Here is a 3,460-nt window from a genome sequence, read left to right as displayed (position 1 = left end):
AGTTTGAAGGCAATTTGGCTGTATCTGCAACAGGTGAGTTTCATGCTCAGTCTAACCAGGAAACACGACCAGAATGTCCATAGCAGCACCAGTTCTGGTAGCAAGGTCAGGAGACAATCCAGATGCTCACCCACAGAACAGACAGCCCAGTACAGCAGTGTAGTGGAATATTATGCAGCAAGAAAAAAGAATGAGGTACAGTTGTACAAGTCAGGAGGAGTCTGTTTCCACAAACATGGTGTTGAGAAGAAAAGACATTACAGAATACATGTGATAGCCATTTATTTAAATTCAAACCCACCCAGGGGTGCCTGGGTGGCTCAGTGGGTTAAAACCTCCGCCTTTGGCTCAGGTCGTGATCTCAGGGTCCTGGGATTGAGCCCAGCATTGGGCTCTCTGCTCAGCAGGGAGCCTGCTTCCCCCTCTCTCTCTGCCTGCCTCTCTGCCTACCTGTGATCTCTGTCAAATAAATAAACAAATCTTTTTAAAAAAATGATGCATTTGGACCCTAGTTGATTGGTCCTCCTGTGAAAGACCTTAGAACCGTCCTAAGACAAGTGGAACGTGATCCAGCTGCCCCTTTCCTACCCCCATTTTTCCCGATGAGGAAACAGGCTTCAAGAGGAAGATCCTGGGCGCCTGGGTGGCTCAGTGGGTTAAGCCGCTGCCTTCGGCTCAGGTCATGATCTCAGGGTCCTGGGATCGAGTCCCGCATCGGGCTCTCTGCTCAGCAGAGAGCCTGCTTCCTCCTCTCTCTCTCTCTGCCTGCCTCTCTGCCTACTTGTGATTTCTCTCTGTCAAATAAATAAATAAAATCTTTAAAAAAAAAAAAAAAAAAAGAGGAAGATCCTTGCCCCAAATCAGCAGAGAAGAGGGACAAAGAAGCAGACACGTCCTCTCTCTGGGGGCCCTTAAATGAGGAGTGGGCTTTTCTAGGCAGGTACAAGGGAAGGACATGGGCCAAGGTGTGAAAGAGCAGGATGCTGGGGGGCCAGGAGGTTTGGAGGTGAGGGGAGAAGCAGCAGGACCAGCTTTCAGAAAGCCTGGCAAACGCAGCTCAGGACCTGAAAATGACAACCCTTTCGTGGCAAGGCGGCCGGACCAAAGTGCTCACCGCCTGGGTAACTGGCCACATGGGCAGAATCCTAACCAACCGGCGGCTGCCCCCGCCTCTGTGCAGACAGAGAGGAACTGTCAGCCTGGGACACACGCCTGCTCGTTTTCCCACTTCCATTTTCAGTTGGGGGCCCAACCCCACGGTAGCTGGGGTATCCGAATCAGTAGCCCCTCCGGCTCAGCGGGGCCTCTGCTTGTACTGGCTGAACAAGAGGCTGCCTCTGGGTGGGGGTCAGACTAAAGGGCTTTGTCCTTGTGACAGCCCCTGTGACAGCTGGACTCAGAAGGGAGCAGGGAGGGCGGGGCCGGCTTCACCACCCTGATGGCCCAGGAGAGACCGAAGGAGGTTGAGGAGAGAAGCGGGGAGGCTGGGCACACTAACTCTCCATGTTAGCACATTTTTAACATGTTGGCATGTTAGTGGCTTTTTTAACCTTCCTGCCTTTCTTCATGTGTGAGGTTTTAGCAGTGACAAGCACACAATTTTTTTTTATTTCAAAAAATTGCCTCGGGGGGCGCCTGGGAGGCTCAGTGGGTTAAAGCCTCTGCCTTCGGCTCAGGTCATGATCTCAGGGTCCTGGGATCGAGCCCCGCATCGGGCTCTCTGCTCTGCAGGGAGCCTGCTTCCTCCCCTCTCTCTCTCTGCCTGCCTCTCTGCCTACTTGTGATTTCTCTCTGTCAAATAAATAAAATCTTTAAAAAAAAAAAAATTGCCTCCCGTTTTCTTCTAGACCGTTTCCTCCCTACTCACCAAAAGGCTAGAAGCTTTGCCATGAACCGTTCAGGGTGAGACGTTAATGAAGGTGACCTAGTCTGGATCTCACATCATTCTCTCCTAATTCTCCCGTGCATGAAAAATAAACACGAAATTCCGGAACATCAAAACCATTTCCTAGTAGAGACCCCAAACAACCCATCCGCTCGCCAGTAGATGGCGCCAAAGGTTAGTCACTGCCTTCGGGCCAAGGGCTCTAACCTGGTGCCGTCACGCAGGTGCTGGCAGCCAGTCCCTTCCCGGAGAGCCGCCTGCCCGGACTGGAGCCAAGAGGCGGGGATCCTGGGAAGAAGCGGGGCTGGAGGGGTGAGCAGAGAGGAGGAGGGAAAGACAAAGTGTAATTTTAATTCAACCCCAAGGGAAGGGGAGGAGGCTTGTACGGCGAATTTGGCCTGCGGGGGCTGGGGGGACTTCTCAGCTGAGCTTTGCAGACACACCTGTCGCCTGGAGGAGGGTCCTGCTGGAGGAACTTCTCTGAAGCTCCAGGCACCTCTGGGGAACAGCGGAGAGTGGACAGGGAAGGATCTGGGAAGGGAGACCAGGCCCAGCCCATAAAGCCCTCGCGCCGCCACAATCATCTCCGTTCAGTGAAGGAATGCCAGCGCGGCGTGAGGTTGTCTCACGGAGGGCGATGTTTCATCGAAGGGCATCATTCCCGCTGCCTGTGGAAGCTGAAGGAATGGAGGAGGGAGGCTGGAGCAGATCCAGAACACATCCCAGCAGTGTCTTCTCGCCACCACCACCACCACCACCACCCCCCCCCCGCCTCCCGCTGTCACCCCTCCCCGCTCTCCCTCCCTCTGCACCTGCTTCTCTGCTATAGCTTCCACGCCAGGCCCCGGGTCAGGGCTGACAGCGGTGCCGCCCCCTCCAGACAGGCTGGGGCGCCTGGGGCGGGGGGTGCTCTGCCGCTAGCGTTCCAGGCCCAGAGCACCGGGGGCAGGTAGGGAGATGGGGAGGATGTGGCGGCGGACGGGGGGCCGCGGGCGGCGCGAGCTGGGCAGCCGAGCCCCAGGTCTTGAATGCCTGAGCGGGTGCCGCTGGCTTGGTGCCCCCGGGGGGCGCCGGCGTTCCTGCCCCGGGAGGTGGGCTCAGAGCAACAGGAATGAACGCAGGACAGGTAAATCCAGCAAGAACCAGCTGAAGGGGGCCCGGCACGGGGAGCTGAGGGGCCGGGCGGAGTGGAACCCGGAGGATGGAGAGAAAGGACATTTATTTTTTTTTTTTAAAAAGATTTTATTTATTTATTTGACAGAGAGAAATCACAAGTAGATGGAGAGGCAGGCAGAGAGAGAGAGAGGGCAAAGCAGGCTCCCTGCTGAGCAGAGAGCCCGATGCGGGACTTGATCCCAGGACCCTGAGATCATGACCCGAGCCGAAGGCAGCAGCTTAACCCACTGAACCACCCAGGCGCCCGAGAAAGGACATTTAAAAGGAAAAAATCCACCCGACTTGGCAGCACTCACAATGTGGGGGCCGAGGGATGCGTCAAAGATGACTCATAAGGTTTGAAGGTGAATCAGGGGAAAGTGACGGTGCTTCCAGGAAGAAGCTCAAGCCCACGCCCAG

Source organism: Mustela lutreola, chromosome 7 (genome assembly GCF_030435805.1).
Source record: "Mustela lutreola isolate mMusLut2 chromosome 7, mMusLut2.pri, whole genome shotgun sequence".
Classification (NCBI taxonomy): Eukaryota; Metazoa; Chordata; class Mammalia; order Carnivora; family Mustelidae; genus Mustela; species Mustela lutreola.
Note: the sequence above shows the minus strand (reverse complement) of the source record.